We start from the raw sequence: 18,971 nt of genomic DNA, 5'->3' as shown, positions 1-18,971 counted from the left end.
AGACAGGCTCAGCTCATGCCAGAGCACCATCTCACATATTTCCAAGCACTCTGCCTCCAGGATTGATGAGGCCTTCCATAGGAGTGGCTGATAGGAACATATGTGTCCATTTTAGGTTAGGTATAGGCATACTACACCTAAGTAAGGGGTGGTTACACCGACTTACCCCAGCTGAGTGATCAGCCAGTTGTGTCAAATATGGAGGCCAGGCCAGGGGTGGCATAATACATGCTGCAGCCCCTGGTAGGCCTTGGAAGCACCTATGCCCTGGGTACCTGGGTACACTGTTACAGGGGCCAATAAGGTGAACCAGTTCCAATTGTGTATGTACCTAAGGTACATGGAGTCCATTTTAAGGAGAGAGCAATTAGCCTGGGGCCCTGAATAGCAGGATCCCAGGCCAACTATGTCAAAAACCAGCTAAACACCAGGCAAAAAGTTTGGGGGTAACAGTTATGTTTCTAGTTATTTATTATATTGTTATATTAAACTTACGCTTCTAGTTATTTATTGTTGTTTTAATAAAAGTTCATTAAAAAAAAGTATATACGTCTTCTTTTTTTGGAGGGTGGCGGTCCCCAATAGAAATGATATTGATAATTTGAAGTATAATTCTGAGGCTAACTCTTTACCAGATCTTTACCAGAGTCTATAGCTACAACTAACAGTTCCAATGGAAAAGTTTTAAAACTCCAGCACAGTAACTTTTTCCATTAGCAACATAGTGTGGTCAACTTCTAACCTTTCTGCTCACGTAAGTGTTCCATGAACTGTTACTATGGTAACAGGCAGAAAGCTGTTTGGGGGTAGGGTTGAAAGGTAATGGATGTACAGAAACTGTTATATTTACCCTGGATCCTCTACATTACAGAAAGGAAAGCAAAGTAAAATAAAACACTGTGTACCAGATTTACAACCCCCTTGCACCACTTTCGCGTCCAAGCCCCCCCTGCAAAATTAGAAGTGTGTGGGCCTCAATGACGCCCCTCAAACCCCGGGGACCACCACCACCCCGGGGATATGTGTATTGTGGGAGGCAGGCTGCGTGGCCCTCTGCCTGGAGCCCTCAAGGGCCCTGGGGACCACCACGGCCGGCTCCTGCAGTGTCCCAGGGTGCCTACCCCGGGGACACTGCTGTTTGCTATGAGAGGGCGGAAGTCTTGTGCATGCCGCCCTCCCATTTCAAATTTAGTTTGGATTTTGAAAGACACAGCAGTGAAATCTATTCTCACTTTCAAAATCGAAAAACTGATTGCATTTCCACATGCAAGTTAGCATCTCCCCATGCGGAAAAGCAATGCCGGCTCCGAAGAACGCGTGAAGCCGGCGGGACAGAGGCGGCATTGTGGCTCCCACCACGGTCCCCAACATTTTTTTTAAGACCCGGGGGATACGGTCCCCGGGAATATTAGAAATTACTGATAAGGGCTATTTTTTACGGGGAAAGTAAAAGTCGCGCACCCAGCGCAGCGCTCAGTGCGGCCCCCTGGTGTGCACGCGCTGGATGCACGACTCATAATCTGTAGGGTGCATGACTCCAGCGCCTTTGGTGCACAACTTTTACACATTTGGGAGCCGGCATTACTTTTCCACATGGGAAGCTACTAACATGCAGTTCCCCATGTGGAAAAGCAATCTGATTTAGATTTTAAAAGAGAGAACAGATTTCCTTGCTATGGGAGGGCAGGATAGGCACCCCGGGACACTGCAGAAGCCGGCCCTCCCTCAATACATAAAGCCCTTGGGAGCAGTGGTCCCCGGGGCTTTGGAGACCTTGCAGCCCCCAGCCATGTTTTTTTTGTAGCCCCGGGGAGTAATGGGGCCCTCGAGTGCTCCAGGAGGGGGGCCTTGCAGACCCCTCCCACAATACATAAAGCCCCGGGGAGTGGTGGTCCCCGCGGCTTTGAGGACCTTTGACCCCTCCCCCCACCAATTATTCTTTTTAGCCCCGGGGCTGACGATCCCCGAGGCTGGGGGGCCCCTCTGGGCCCCACATAAAATTAAATAATTTTGTCCCCGGTATTTAAAAACCTCCATTATATTTCATTTATTTTACGGCACAGTCTGCTAAGCCCTGAACTACCGGCATTTTTTTGGTGGATATATATATATATATATATATACATATATATATATATATATATATATATGTTTCGTCTTTTTCGCATGCTTCTCAAAATATTGCCAATGACAAGAGATTGGTGCTCAATCTTCCTATTTTTTAAAGGGCTGTTGTGCTCCCGCTGAAACCTTTCGACGGCTGTGCTGCCTTGCTTACAAACGGAGATGCCATGTTTAGTTACAACTGTTAAAGTGCATATTACTTCCTCTTTCATAGAAAGTGACAACAGATTTGATCATTTGTTCGAATACGTATCCCTTGTCCATCCATACACTAACATCTTGCACATCCAGTATGAATACATTCATAAAATGCTGAGACCTGATTCAATGTTTAAATATATATACAAAAGCAAATAATTAAAATTAAGTTGGAATTAAAACAAAGTCTGTTTTCCATTATAACCTTTTCATTACAAACCAAGGACATGATAGATATGTACTTGTACATGGGAAGAACCTTTCCAAGTGTGTCTAAATATGCTTTTCTCTACACTATTCAGGCTCTAGCTTTTAATGGTTTTTGGTAAGAGCAGGATACTAACCAACATTTCCCCAAAATGAATAGTTCAAACATGGGATGAATGTTTTTTAATTAACAGCCTTGAAAAACTCGTCTTTCGATGAAACATGTGTCGGCCGTTCTTTTTCACCTGATACTGACCTGCTTCGCAACAAACTTGGACTTTCTGAAAATTAAAAGTTGGATCTGCTACATTGACAGACCAAAAATACAGTATTTGTGTAGAGCTCCGGATTTTGTCAATAATTTATTCATATATGAAATTTCTATTTTTCATATATTTAGTCGCACTAATTAAGTGATTTAGTGTCTGTCTATTGTAGCACATGTTACTGCTGTATTAGATGTACTTGACCTAGATTTTGTTTGGATGTGCAAGCAGTCTGTAGTATCTTGTACATGCTGTTGTATGCGCGTTGACACTCTGTGATGTCACAGCTCGCACCGATGCCTCAGCTGTGACGTGCATCTAGAGAAGACGGTTAGGTCTTGTCAGTTGGGGGAAATCTGTGGTGCTGTGCGACATCCCACTGTTTTCCTTTTTGTGGGATCAGCGCTATTCGACTTCAATAAATGTTTCATGACATACATTCCTCCTGAGTCCTGTTGTTACTACATGCGTTTGTGGCAACAATCCTGATGCCACACAGAACCTTTGTGTAGAAAATTAATAAAGAAAAGAAAGGAAGTTCATTCTCACCTCTTACGTTGCAACTGCTGAAGCTTCTTATGCCAGTGAGAGTTTGGAATCCGGTGTGTGGACAAAAGTGTTGAATCGAGCTTTCATCATTGTCATCTTCAAGTTTATGCTGAATTCTTTCCAGGTCTCTCCTCCCTCGTCCCATCGTGAAGTAGATTAAGAGGAGGAGTCAACGTAGTGCAGCTGATCTTAGCAGTGTTCAAGGGTTGGCGTAAGGGGGAGCCACCCACATTTCGCCAGTGTGAGGTTGAGCCATCTCATCTGTTCATTCCTCTTAACTAGTGAACGCACAGAGGAATTTGCTTTCAAAGCAGGAAAAAAGACATCTGACAGTTTTGCTGTTGGTATTATTGGGAGTATACCATACTTGCTAAGAAACTGATCCTCATCTTTACGAACAACAAGAGGTTTGCGCAACTGACAGAACCATTCGCCAAAAACTATTGTCTTTGGGGAATCCTTCTTTGGATGAATCCATTAGGATTGCCAAAAGTATTGAAACAGCACAACAGTCTGTAAAAGAGTTAGAAAACAAAGCAGTAGAGGTAGTAACACCTGTACATCTCAGTAAGTTTTTTTCAAATGTACTTATATTTGTTTCAGGTGTGGTAATACTACCCACATCAGAAATGGCAGACCATGTCCTGTAAAGAATATCATAAGTAGGTCTTGTGGTAAAGTAGGTCATTTTGCTAAAGTCTGCCAAGGTCAGAAGAAAGACGACATCAAGGTTGGATATGTTAAGGACACTAGTGATAATGAAGCTAAAGATATGATGTCAGAAATGAGGGACATGGTGTTGGTTGTCAGTGAAAAGCAAGTCAGAACAGGTGATCCAGCGGATTGTGTGGATTCTTATGTTAATATACTTGTAGGAGAAAATTAATTACGACTTCTAGTAGATTTGGGTGCAGGTATCACTATAAATACTCAATCTCTTTTTGCTACTAACTAAGGCGAAAGACAATTGATGCCTCCTCATTGAGCACCAATATCATATGAAGGACGTAAAATTGATTTTCTTGGATATTTTGAAGATGTCATGGTGTTTAAGGGCAGATGCATTCAGGGCAACATCTATGAGGCTATCAAACGGCTGAACATATTTGGGTAGTTTCATCAAGTTCTGTTGGGTCACTAGAAGTTGGTCGAGTTTCAGGGGCATCTCTAAGATGCCCTCAGTTGTGCATTTTACAGAAAATCCCACACTGGCATTAGTGTGGGTTTAATGTGCTGAGAAGTTTGATACCAAACTTCCCAGTTTTCAATGTAGCCGTTATGGTGTTGTGGAGTACGTAATGACAAACTCCCAGCACCATATACTCTTCATGACAGCACTGCACTTACAATGCCCATGAATGGACTTGGGCACTGTAGGGGTACAGGGTTCATGCACCTGTACCCTCACCACTGGCATAGTGCACCCTGCTAGAGGGGTGACTGATCTATGCCAGGGCAGTGGTTTCTGGGCATTGCACACAGGGATGTGTGCCATGTCGATTCTTCACTTTTGTTCTGCACCAAGACACGCAGCCTGCAAATGCAGTGTGTGAGGGCCCAATTCACAGAACTAACTTAAGACAAAATCCTAAACTTTCTACCATTTTGGTATTCACAGAAGGCACTTACTCATTTCGGTATTCACAGAAGTTAGGAGTCCTAACTTTAGGACTCCTAAATGCCTTCTGTGAATACCAAAAGTCTTAAAGTTAGGATTTTTCTCAGTTTAGGAGTCCTAAAATTAGGAGTCTTAACTTTACAACTCCTAAACTGAGAAAAATCCTAACTTTAGGAGTTTCGGTATTCACAGAAGGCATTTAGGAGTCCTAAAGTTAGGAGTCCTAACTTCTGTGAATACCAAAATGAGTAAGTGACTTCTGTGAACACCAAAATGGTAGTAAGTTTAGGATTTTGTCTTAAGTTAGTTCTGTGAATCGGGCCCTGAGTGTCAGGGTACAGGACCTCTAAGGGTGGCACAATAAGTGCTGCAGCCCTTGGGGGCGAAGCTAGCCACGCTTGTGAATGGCTGCACCCTAGGCGAGCTCTCCCGACCACACCACGATCCTTTAATTTATCCTGGCATCTAACAACGAGTTTGCACTGGAAACGGAGTGGCTGAGTGACTGAATCCATCAGCGGTGAATCCATGCGCTCAGAATTGTTCTGCGAAGCCTCGAACTGTAGCGGACAGACGCTGGAATTCCGACCGGGCGGAGTCTGGGTGCTTGTGGCCGCCTGCGTGACGACGTCCTCGGTACACAAGCCTGGGGTGCTTTTGCGCTGTGCAGGCCTGTGAGGGCGCCTGACACCATACCCGGCTTGTGAAGTGCATGCGACACTGCACTGCAGTGTCCGAAGGTCGCCGACGGTGGTCTGCTGCCTCGCGTGATCGCGCTGACCCCAGGGCACTCCGTTGGGTGCTGGAGCCATGCTGGAGGTGGATGGCGGCCTGGGGGCGAGGTCTATGAAGCGGCGGCATGAAGACATCTGGTAAGAGGCGCCCGCTGGTGAGTCAGAGAACCCCACATCACCCAGTAGTGCTCTACCTATACTAACCAGCGAGCAGGAAAGGTGGTGGTCCAAACAGGCTGGTAACCACCTGGGGCAGCATGCCCATGACACAGAGACATTGGCAGAGAGCGCGGGGGTGACTGCCTATAAAAGTGTGGCAGGAGCGCCAGGAAGTGGGGACGAGGTGTGCTGCATAAGAGGTCCCAGCTGGAACTATTGTCCTTACTAGCACACACCCCCACACGAGGAGTGGTGACAAATGGGGGTGCATAAAACTGATGCTGCAAGATCACAAGGTATGCTGATATGCTCAATGCCCATACTGCTGGCGCCCTTTGCAACAAGTAATCACAAGGCACTGTATGAGTGATTCTGCGCACCTCCTCTAGAGTGCAAGACCGCCCATGCCCTAGTCTTTGTTCTCTTTGAGGGCTCGCAATGGGACATTGTAGAGAGGCCAGTGCTAGTGAGCACCTGATTGTCATTGCCCGGGGCATCGCGCCTACATCAGTCCAGCTGAATGCATTGAGACGCTACTGGAGCTAACTGCAGAATTACCCAGGACCTCTGTTACCGCTGCGGAGTACACGCTACGGAGCTGGGCAGGAAGCGGGCGGCCCCTGAGTGCATGCTGCAACATAGCCTCTTTGCCTCCTCGCTGCATAGCGTCTTAGTGTACACAAAATTGTGCTGTTACCATTTCTGCTATACTTCTAACACCTAACCAATACACCACTCCGTGAGAGCGACGAGAATGGGGAAACCGGACAAAAATCAGCCTAAGCTGCACTTCGAACAACACAGGAAGACGGGAGACACGGGGCTGAGGCACCGGAGCAGAATCATGGGAACACGACGACGGTGGGATCTGAATCCGCAGTGGACTTTCAAATGATGTTTGCCACAATACAGTCAACTCTAACTAACATCGATGGGAAAATAGACTCCTTGACCTATCGGGTTGACGGCATGTCAGAAAGGCTGGACAAACATACAGAATGCATAGACATGGCGGAGCGCCGAATCAGACGCAGAAGATTTGCAACGACAAATCGAGCTGAAACAAAGCAAAGCCGTTAAAATAATTCAATCTCTCTTGGCCAAAACTGAGGACTTGCAATTAATGGGAGTGGCGGAATTCACACGAACAGGGAACATGGAATGATACCTTGAAACGCTCCTGGTCAACCTCCTTGGCAGGGAAACTTTCTCTGAAATCTTCATTGTGGAGCGTGCTCACAGATCCCTTGCTCCACCACCGATACCTGGAGCACAACCACGTCCCATCATTGCTAAGATACTTAATTACAGAGACAGAGATGCAGCCCTTCGTAAAGCCCGGGAGATTGGAACACTGCACCATGTAGGAATGAACATCTCCATATACCCAGACTTCACATCACAGGTGCAAGAAGCGCGAAAGAGATTTCTTGAAGTGAAGAAAAAATTGAGGGACATGAATATTCCCTATGCTATGTTATACCCTGCGCGTCTGAAAATCACAGAAGACGGCAAAAATACAATTTGTAACGACCCCAAGGAAGTTCTAAAATACTTACAGCTGAAGCACCCGCAGACCCTGTGTTGTAAATCTCCAAGGGTTCTACGCTGAACAGGATCCCACTTTAGATGCAGAATAAGAACAGAGACCGTATGTACACGGTATACATTATCCAGTGGGGGGTACAGTGACCTCGCAGTGCTCATAGACTCTCTGTAAGTTACCCTGCGTACTTTTGTACACCACGGCACATGTAAGTTTGATAAATGTAATCGCTTATGACGAACTCTACTGTTTAACTGCTATATTTATATAACCTCCATGACACACATTCTTGACTTTTGGATCATTGTTGTTGAATGATGCCTCTAGATGTTTATATTGCCATGTGTTTAAGGCTTGTTCCACCACCTGATTCTCGGATGGGGTAGATAGCCAGTGGACGCCACCCCCCCCTGTGTATACCACAGCTTTTGTTTCTCTGGGGAAAGAGTTGAGGGAAGGGTAAACTTGATAACTGTTACGGGGTCATGCCTTTGCCATGTTTGGGATGGCGGAGTGGGTGGGGGGAGGCACGGGTGGGATTTTTTGTTACACTGCCAGTCATATACATACTAGGACATAGGTCTTGGCGTCCCTCCCCCTCCTAAACATCAGATAAAGAGCCTTGGTGTCTGGCTTGATAAAGCGCTAGACTTTTCGGTCCAAGCCACCAAAACAGCCTCCACGTGTGTGGGGCTAATGAAAATGCTCCGTAAAGTGCTCCCTTTGTTTCCATTTTAGGCGAGGAGCATCATGGTTCAGGCCCTGATACTCTCCCCCCTGGACTATGGAAATGCTTTATATCTAGGAGCTCCGGTAGCAGTGACCCACAGGCTTCAAGTCACGCAAAACTGTGCTGCCCGATTATTGTTCAACATCCCCCATTGGCAGTCAGCAAAGAAACCCCAAAAGACCTTCATTGGCTTCCAGTGGCGGCGAGAGCACAGTTTAAGGCCGTGTGCATTGTGCACAAATCCTTCCATCGAACAGGCCCTGCCATCCTGTTCCCCTTGGTTGTGCCCTACGCCCCCCCCAGAGCCCTTCGTTCCGGGTCACTGCATCTAGCAACCACAACTATAATCAACAAAGCCCGGTGGGGCGGCCGTTCCTTCTCTCACACGGCTGCGAGGCTCTGGAATTCTCTTCCCTTGGCTCTTAGAGAGAACGCCAACCGGATGGCATTTAGGAAAGCGCTGAAAACACATCTGTATGCAAAAGCGTGTTAATCCTCCCGGTAGCCCGCCACAGCAATCAGTCTAAAGCGCTGCGAGGCCTCCGGGTAGTCTGAGCGTTATATAAATATAATTTTTCATTTCATTTCACATATGCGCACACAAGCACACACTGATCATGGTCAAAGCTCGCATCCCTAGCACCAAATTAAACCAATGGTAATGTCAAGTGCGTGTTCGAAGGCTAAAAACACACCCTTACAAGCTTTAACGTGCAATGTAAGAGGCCTTAACAATCCCAAAATGATTAGACAAGTTTTTGCCTATCTTGACAGACATCACATTGACATCGCGCTTCTTCAGGAAACGCACTTACTCAATCACAAGCAGATAAACTAGGCAACAGATGGGCAGAATCAGCAGTCTCTGCTACATATTCCTCCTATGCTCAGGGGGTCACTACAATTATATGTAAGGGCACAGGCTTTCTATTACACTAAACATTTCTTGATCCTCAGGGCAGATATGACATCGTCACAGGCATCTTAAGAGGTACAAAAATAGGCATTATTAATGTATATGGCCCGAACACTGACAATCCTGACTTCTTCAATCACATCTGGATGCAGATACGTGCACTACCGGACATGGAATTGATAAGGGGGGGACATAAATGTAGCGCTGGATGATACACTAGACAGATCCCAGAACACTATAGAACGACACACACATGCAGCCTCCATTATTCTTATTGGCATGTTGGAACTCCATATGCTTGATGTATGGTGTATGCGCAACCCAACCTCTCAGGAGAGCAGGCACTCCTCAACTGCAAATAAGAGCTGGTCGAGACTGGACTAGCCTCCACATGGGTTACTGATATCAGACACCTCCCCAAAACACTCTCTGACCATAAGCCAGTCCTTCTGGGGTTATTGATTCCAACACACATACCCCTACCATTTCTGTGTTGATTCAATGCTGCTGCGCTTCTAGACCCCATCTATAAAGACACAATACAAACGGCAATAGAAGATTACTTTGTTAACAATTCCAAATCCGTTGACAGCGCAGGCACCTTATGGGAAGCTTTTAAAGCCACACTGGGGGGTGTTTGCATAAGCACAAATGTGGGTATCTTGAAAGATATCAGAACTCAACTGAAGACATGTGAGGATCGCATACGACGCCTTGAAGCAGAATACGACATGTCCCTCAGTGCACTCACCCTTAGTGAACTGCGGGAAGAGCTGAACAGATATAATGCACTAGCAGATGATGAAATAAAATACATCTCCCCACATAAGGTAGCGTGCAGACTAGGAGAGGGGGTAGGCCGGGCAGAGCACTAGCTCATAAGGTATACATTGAACATAAACAGCACACGGTGACTCAGATACAGGACGAAAGTGGGCAACTACATTATGATACCCCGGGTATACTTAATGCTTTTGTAGAAACATACACTGCGTTTTATAGGTCGCAGCATACAGCACATGAGACTGAAATTTTAGAATTCATCAAAGATATAGCCTTGGTGTGGCTCTCTGACATACACCGCGAATATCTTGCTCAACCTGTATCAGAGGAAGAGGTGCTAACAGCAATCAAATCGTTGCCTAATGGCAAATCGCCTGGTCCTGATGGATACACTGCAGAATTTTATAAAGCTTTTCCAGATTTGCTTATCCCACCATTGTTGGAGATGTACTATGAAGCTTATAATAACAAAATCCTTCCCCCAACGCTCCACAAAGCCCTTATAGTGGCTCTCTTGAGGCCAGACAAGAGACCAGACAAGGCAGAATCTTATAGACCTGTATCACTGATAAACACTGACGCCAAGATACTTGCCACAATACTGGCGACAGGACTGCAATACTACAAGTGATGGGTTTACCACCCACATTCATTAATTGTATTGCCCTATTATATAGCAGCCCACTGCCCGTATCAAGGTCAATAGGCACATATTGGACAAAATAGTAATACAGCATGGCACGAGACAGGGCTGCCCGCTGTCTCCAATACTATTCGCCATAGCTCTGGAGCCGCTGGCCTGTAAAATCCGGCAAAACTACGCACACGCAGCACTGCAGTTCAGCCTGAGACCTATCATTATATCAATGTATGCAGATGATATGGTTCTATACCTCAGAGACTGGAAGAGACACTCTCTCCACTGCTGCGCGAGTATATAAAGTACAGGCGCGTCTCGGGACTACACATCAACTGGAGTAAGTCGGCTGCCATACCACTAACAGCACACACTAAAGCACCACAAATGGAATTTCCACTTGTCTGGCATGAAGATCCAGTTAAATACCTAGGTATTTGGGTGCATAGAGATGTGGAATTAGTACTGAGATGTAATTATGGAACCACAACAGACCGCATAGAAACGCAAATATCCAGATGGATTACATTGCCTTTGTCACTAGCTGATAGAGTATCACCAATTAAGATGGTGCTGTTGCCCAAACTGCTATATCTTTTTATTAATATACCAATAAAACCACCAGCTCCAATTTTTAAACGTATATGCTCGAATTTCAGCAGGTTGATATGGGCTGGGAAACAGGCCTGTATAAGCCTCCAAACCATGTCACTTCCATATGACTCTGGAGGTTTCACAGTCCTGGATATTCGCTTATATTATTTATGCGCACAGGCACAATATGCGTACCATTGGTACCACCCGGTGAGATATCTGCCACATTTAGCAGTGGAAGATGGTGATGCAGCTCCCATACCATTATCAGGTGTACTCACATATACTCGAGATCACTTATCTCCATGAGAAATAAACACGATACGGACAACATCAGAAGCCTGGCATAGCATTAGTCAGAAGGCGGGCAAAACCCTGATGTATGCCCCAAATCTGCCACTGTCTCATCATCCCGCGCTGTCAGTCACGCAAGAAGAAATTAGCATGAGGATCCTAGAACAAATAAGCATCACACAAATGGGGGATCTATATCCAGATGGCACCTTTATCACATTAGACGATCTGTCCTACATCAGCATCCAAACATTGCTATTCAGATGTATCTATCACAGACTACGGGCAGCCATTAAGGAGCTATACCCCACTTTCCCAGCGTAGCCCCCAACGCTACAGCCATTGCAGACGTTAATAACAACTCCTACTCATACTAATATAGCCTCGAGACTTTACAAACTGGTTCAAGCCGAAAATTTGGACACATACACATAAGACCTGTGACAATTGGAACAAACTTTTAGACACCCCCTTGAGAGATGACGACTGGGCGTCATGTTGAGCACTTGTTACTCTCCTTGCACCTAATGGCAACCTCCACATCATTCATTACAAGTATATCCACCAAGCCTATCACACTCCAGCCAAATTACATAAATGTAGGCTACGGGACACTAGCGCTGTAGGAGATGCTGTGCTGCTCAGGCAGACTTTGCACATCTAGCGTGGAACTGTGCCAAGATAAAGCAATATTTGGAAATAGTGACACATCATTTGGCTATATTGATCTCCTGTACATTGGTATGCCTACCACAATTATGTTTACTAGGATTGCATATACCTCTGAAATCGATGAAAAAGAAATTAACGGCCATACTGTTGCTCTTGGCAAAAGGCAGGGTGGTGATGCACTGGGACAGCAAGCAAACATCCACCCTGTCAAACTGAATACGAGACGCTGTATACTGCAGAGACAACTTTTTGTTATATGCTGAGGAACTGCCGACGGCATCTAAACCACTTACAGCATACCTGCGTGACCACCCTGACTTACTCCAAGACAGCAATTGACTTAACTCTTGCTTTGTACATAGATATTACAGTGATGTAGAATGCTCAATTGTGTGTTATTGGGACAAGTGATTGGAAGAACTTTGTATTACATTGTCCCTGCTGGGACTGTCCTTGAAATGAAGACTGTTGTGTATGTTTATCAGAAAACCAAATAAAAAAAAGTGCTGCAGCCCTTAGAAGCCTTCTCTGGTCACAGTGCCCTGGGTACCTGTGCTACCATTTACCAGGGGCTGACCTGTGACCAGAGATGCCATTTGGGTTTAGGCTTCAATGTAATTTTAGGGAAGGAACATAGGCCCTGGGTACCCGATTAGCAGGAGCCCAGGGCACACTCAGTCAAAGAACATCAGCAATTCAGAAAAAAGTGGGGAATACCATGCAGAATGAAGGCATTTTCTCACAATGTTGCATTTCCCTGTCCATGTATATTATTTTCTTTTTGCACATACTTTTTCGTTATCATGCACCTTTCTCCTCATTGTCCTCTTCTCCTTCATTTCTGTTTTTTTTAATAAGGAGTGGAGAAATGTAGTATCTTGTCCATGCTGCTGTTTGCGCTTGGACACTCTGACATGTCACAGCTCACGCTGATGCCTCTGTTTGTGCTGTGACATGCATCTATCTGTGAGAAGAATCCTGAAGGGCTGTCTCTGCTCCCTCTTTTACCCAGGACAAAGAATTGGAATACATGTGTCATTTGGAAGATGTCCTATGTGGGGATAGGGTTACCAAAACCTGAAAGAGTCCTTCTCCTGATGTTTCAAATTGACCGGAACCAACTGGACCTGACCTGGTCGCTGCTGGTGGGCTCTGCTGGATTGAGTTGTGACCCCCAAGTGTTTTTTCTTGAGATCTTGGGATCCTTGGCTGTGTCTACCTGGACTTTTCCGAACATCAGCCTTTTGTTGTTGTGTTGTCATTTAACTCCTTACATTTTACTCTATGTTTCTAATTCAGTTCGGGATTTTTATTGTTTTGGGTTTTTACTTTATTACGGTTTTAGTTCTGCATAAATACTTCACATATTGCCCTAAGTTAAGCCTGTCTGTTTTGTGCCATAGCTACTAGGGGGGGGTGAGCTCAGGTTAATTTAGCAGCTTTGAAGGTTCACTCTGACAACATTTGTGAATATTTCTTGAGGTGGGTAGTCACCCACCTCAAAATATTCAAGTGATAATATTCAAGTGATTGCTAGTTTTTACAGATCTTGTCTCATTCAGCCATAATTGATTTGAGCATGTTGTGTGGCTATATTTATTTAATCATTGAAACCACCAGGAGGACATTAAAGAAGCTCAAACTAAATATTTGTTTCTAATATCATAACAGCCTTGAATTTCACAAGTGTTCTTTCTGGTGGGCAGGTCTCTACTTCAACCAGCTTTCTTAAATCCTATAACTTCCCAATTGGAATATATTGTGAATTTTGAGCAGTTTTTTTCCACAGAGGTTAAAGGTTTCCACACTTGTCTTTATGTCCTGGATTCCCCTTCCAGTTTTTTTCTTTTTCTTTCAAACACAGGTATATTTCGCTCTTGGATTTTACTTCTCATTCCCAGAAAAACTCTGGACCAGCACTTTGTTTTTGACATTAAATTTAGTTCTTTTGACCACGCTCCTCCTCACATTCTGCACCTGGCAGTTTACACCATTGTTCTTGCTCCAAGGAATCTGTGAAATCTTTCCAAAAATTACAGTCAGCTAATCCTACCGTCTTTAGCCTACATTAAGCTCATTGTTAATCACCAGCTCTTCACCAACTTAATACTATCAAGATGCTTTACTCTATATGGCCAGTATCAGGGTCTTAGGGCCTCATTAACAGGCACATGCATCAAACTCAAAAATAGCGATTCTTAAATTGCGAAAAATAAGGAATCGCAATTTAGAAATCGCTATCCACAATGCATGAAGCCATTAGCAAATAAATACAGATTTGCTAGAAATCACAAAAACGATTAGCGAGATCCCAAAAGCGACGTTCTAAAACGGAAAATACTAATTGGGATTTCGCTTTTATCGAAATCGCAAAGTGTGTTGCATAGGAAGCATGCTGATGACATCACAACCAGGCAGTCATCCAGCCCATGCTTCATTCAGTTCTCAGAGGAGCTCAGAGGAGGAGGAAGAGTACTGGAGCTTAGCTGAAACACACTCAAGTCTATTTCATGCAACTTTCTGTGCCCCAGGATGGACAAAACAGCATCAGTGGATAGTGTGAAGCCCAGAAAGAGGAAGATGAAGTTCAGTGAGAGAGAACTTGAAAATCTCATTGAGGAGGTCTGCAAGAGCCATGACAAGCTCTTTGGGAAGATGTCACTGAAAGTGGCAGAGGCTGAGAAAAGGATATGGCTGAGCATAAAGATCAAGGTGAATTATGTGGGTGTCACCCACTGCAGCATCGATGTCCTAAAAAAATGGTGGTACGACCTGCGGAGCCATGCCAAGGAGCACATTGCCGAAAGGCTGAAGGAGACAAGTGGCACAGGAGGGGCTCATGCACTGTATCCAACAACACAGCCCTGGAGAACCTGGTGGAGACGACAATTCAACCTGCGGCAGTGGTTGGAGTCACCCAGCTGGACACATCCGGCGCAGCAAGTACCCAACAAGGTAAGATGCATGCAACCATAGACCTCTACAAAATGTTTAAGAGTGCAAATACACCCATGCAAAAAACAGTGTACAGGTCAGACTCCAGTCCACATTTTCTCTCATACACCCAATGCATCATGGGAGTTGTAGGCATGTCAGTCAAGTGGGGGTTCCAACCCAACATGGGCAAGCAAAACACGCCAACACTGCATGGCAGTCAGTGTTTGCAGTCAGTGATTTAATGTGAGCCAAGTATGCAAAATGTAACACAATAATAAGAATAACACAAATTAACATTGCACTGTTTCACATCACAAATGTAGCTGACGCAGACTCTGAAGATAGTGATTGCTTACACATCTCTGAGACACCTGCTGAGACTGATGTGGTGACTCCAGTTGCCGCATCATGCACACCACCCGTACCCACAAAACGCAGGGCCCAGACCCCTTCACTGCAGCCAATGGAATCCAAGCTGTCTCCTGCACCCACTACAGGGACCAGCCAGCCTTGTGTGGCAACACCACCTACACCACAGGCACAGGTCCAACTTGGACGGCGGCGCAGGTCAAGGGCCCGTATTGCTCCACATGAAGACCAGGCTCCGAATGTGTTTGGTGGCATAGAGTCCCGGATGTTACGCATGCAGCGCCTGCAGGGAAGACACATGGGCTACAGATTTCAAAACTCGCCAATAACATCAGCATTATGATAGACAGTGTGCGTGAGCTGACCACGGTGGTTGTTGAGGGGAGTAGGCAGACAAACTCAAGCCTACAGGAGCTCACCCGGGCCATGCTTGAGGGAAAAAGCACCAAGAGGAGAAGGCATCGCCAGAGCATGATGCGCATGTCAGGCTATACAAGGACCAACAACAAGCTCTGCAACACCACTGCACTGCTGGCACGTTGCTCCGTAGCCATGCAAATCGATCTGGGCCATTACTGTGGGGATGTTGCCAGGAACCTAGGACAAGTGACCGCTGCTGTGGAACATATCCAGGCCAAGACTGTTGATGGCATCAATTTGACAGGGGGGAGGGGAGTGAGGAGGCATCCAGTCTTAGCAGCCTGTCGGTGCCAGTGACCACTGCCAGGAGGTGCAGCTCACGCAGCACAACATCTTCCTTTACACATCAGGGTGATGTAGCCGAGGCAGGCGAAAGGCGTCTGGGGGTGCGTTGCAGGAGGCGCTAGCCATTCATGTCCTCCTTTGTTTGGCCATGGTGACGTAACAATGGTCAATAACATTCCAGTGATTGCTATCCAGTGCGTGGAATTGTTCATTTACCTTTATACCTCAATGCAATCACAGATATAATTTGCACAAACACCTGTGTGGCTACACATTGAACATGGGCTCTTGTCAATAAATACTTTTGTATTCGACATTTAGGTGTTATGTCTCATTATTGCCTACCTCAGAAATAATGTTGGATGATGTGTGCACGTCTCCTTTGCCCTTCTGCAGAATTTGCCACATGCGCTTGTCAGTGTTGTGCGGGTGGTTGGTTGTCCCCATCAGACTCACTGTCGGACAACTCGATGTGTATGCCTCTTGTGGTGGCAATATTGTGCAACATGGCACATGCAGGCACGATCCAGCAGCAGGTCTCTGGACGGTACTGCAAAGCTCAACCAGTTTTGGGTAGAATGCGAAAGCAACTTTTCAGTATTCCAAACATACGTTTAATAACAATCTTTGTGCTGATATGTGCATCATTGTACCTCTGCTCATGTTGTGTGGCTGGGTTGAGGTATGGTGTCAAAATGTAGTTCTGCGCGGCATATGCGCTGTCACCTACACGGTGGAAAGCAAAGGGTTAGTCACAGGTATGCATTTACATTTGTTTGATTAATGTTGCGAATAGGTATATGTGTGTACCAAGTAGATTTCTTTCACCAAACTCACCCCTGAGCAGATGCATGTGGATGCCACTGTGTCGGAATATATAGGATTTTGGGTGCTTCCAGGGAATTGTGCCACGATGTCTGTTATGATATGCTTTGCTTTGCATTGCACACTACTTGCACATTGATCGAGTGATAGGATTTCCTGTTCCTGAACATGTATTATTAGCTGCTGGGGGACAGATAGGGACATGCGTACAGTCTATGCAGCCGATCACATGAGGGAATTGTGTTACCTGGTAGAAGTCCAGTTTTGTCTTATTCAAATCCTGTGGGGTTATGGGGAAGGTGATGTGGGTGTGGATCCTTGTCATCATGGCGTCAAGGAAGGTTTTGTAGAAGCATGAAAGTGAGCTTTGTGATACCCCTCCAGCTGCAGCTACTACCCACTGGAAACTTCCTGAGGCAAGTAGGTGCAGGCTACATAGGGCCTGTACATGTGCGGGGATAGCATGGGTCCTACAGGTCAGGCGCTGCATTAGAGGTTTCAATTATGCAACTAGGTGCATGATCATTGCACCGTTCAGCCTGTACTTATCGTAGATTTCATCCTCTGTTTGTCCCAGCAATGTGATGCTGACTCGGAAAACCCTCTCCTGTATTCTCCTTCTGTGCTGGGTTGCAGCATGGATCATCATCCTCCTCGCCATCACGTAGAGTGCTGCCATTGTGAAAGGCTCTAGGGGCCTTCTGAGTCAGTTTTAAAGGGTTTCTGATTGGTTGCACCTGTGCAATTCTTTTTTTTTACTTTACAACCTGATTGTGATTCCCCTTATTCTGCACTTGCAAATTTGCGATTTTCCAAGAAATCGCTAATTGCGAGTTTACATGCAGTGCATTGCAAATCTTTATTTGCTAATCGCTATTTGCAGTGACTGTTGTGTGACTCGCTATTAAGGATTCGCATTATTGGTTCTCGCAAATTTCTTATTTTTGCGAATTTGTTGTTTTTTCAGTACTTGGGTTCTTGCATTGGAATATGTTGTTTTGCATTTGTTAACGGTCTATTTTAGCGATTCACAATTTTTGCAAGGCATTTTTGCTTTGTTGTGAACGTATCTAGGACCCTAATTAAATATTCCTGATTCATGCCCTTATGTGGTTATAACAAATCATATCCTTATAAAGACATAAGAATCATATCCATATTTAGTCATAGCCAATGCAGTCCAAATACGGCAAGGCTACTCCCATAGACTCCTAGAAAGTACAACGCTTTCTTTAAACAAACCAAGCCTCCAGCAGCCCGGGAATTCCCCCTGCTTTTGTTTTGATTTGTCCAAGAACTCCTGGAGTCCTGAAAGAACTGCAAGTTCTTAGTGACGTCTTATGTCCAACCTTACGTCAAACTCGGCACCTTCCAGGTATAAATATTCCAGCAGCTGCCCTAACAAAGACACGGTGGTTTGGAGCAAATCGGCTATCTACTTACCCGAAACGCAGCTGTAACGAGAGCCGAAGGAAGCCGACCCTCCCATTGACGCACTGAGAGAGACGCTGTCTTTTCTCCTGCCGAGAAATCCAGCTCCAGTGTTTCCAGTCACCCTTGCGGGTTACTGTGCGATCGAGTCCTGAGAAAGAGATACAAGACCTCCTTCATTCTATAACCAAGGTACGGAGCTGATTAGATCCTTAGAGAATTCTTGATTCAGATTCTTGGCAAAAACTATCTTAACTTAAACTGCAACTTACTTACTCTTTCCCACGTACTAGGCTTAGGTTAGGTACACCGGGGTAGGCGTATTTTAGAAGCACCAGTTGAGTACGTTTAGTCAACTTTTATCATTGTATGTATTTTATCTGTTTTAAATATCTTATGGCTTAAAAACCATATAAATGCTTTTACAGTATTAATTCATAATACTCGTTTTACTGTACGCACTTTACTTTATGACAAGTATTGCAATTGTGGCAATTCACTTCTCTTGCATGAGAAAGAGGACTGCTCAATCAATAACAACTTTTATTGAAAATGCCTGTCTCTCTATTTCTCTGCACTCCTGGTGAAACTAAGTATGCACGATTGACTGAGTGAAATAGCTGTCTATTGTTTTCCGCGACTCTGGAGATATACTCCTTATTCTGGAGGGAGCAAAG

This window comes from Lissotriton helveticus, unplaced genomic scaffold (assembly GCF_964261635.1).
Source record: "Lissotriton helveticus unplaced genomic scaffold, aLisHel1.1 SCAFFOLD_445, whole genome shotgun sequence".
Taxonomy (NCBI): Eukaryota; Metazoa; Chordata; class Amphibia; order Caudata; family Salamandridae; genus Lissotriton; species Lissotriton helveticus.
Note: the sequence above shows the minus strand (reverse complement) of the source record.